Raw genomic sequence first — 381 nt, forward strand, 5'->3', positions numbered from 1 at the left:
ACATATCTCATGAGGGCCAGAAAATGTGTGTATATGTAGCAGCAATGGAACACTAGTTGCACAGATCTTTGTAGATTACACCAAATTCCTTTTATTTTAATTTTTTATTTTTTTCTGGTCCCAAAAAGGTTTGTCTTCATACCAACACTGGATTGAATCAAATAGCATGTATATGCATTTGGACTGGACCTGTTTCTTTGTGTAGTGCCCTGAGATGACCTTTGTTGTGATTATGGTGCTTTGTAAATAAACKGAAGCAAACTGAATTTGCTGGTGGTGGCATACATGAGTGAYRTACTGWATATGTATATAAAAATATTTTGGCTGATTAAACAAGCACAATTAAAACTGCATTGACCATACATTCCACTTCTCCAATTT

This window comes from Austrofundulus limnaeus, unplaced genomic scaffold (assembly GCF_001266775.1).
Source record: "Austrofundulus limnaeus strain Quisiro unplaced genomic scaffold, Austrofundulus_limnaeus-1.0 Scaffold11, whole genome shotgun sequence".
Taxonomy (NCBI): domain Eukaryota; kingdom Metazoa; phylum Chordata; class Actinopteri; order Cyprinodontiformes; family Rivulidae; genus Austrofundulus; species Austrofundulus limnaeus.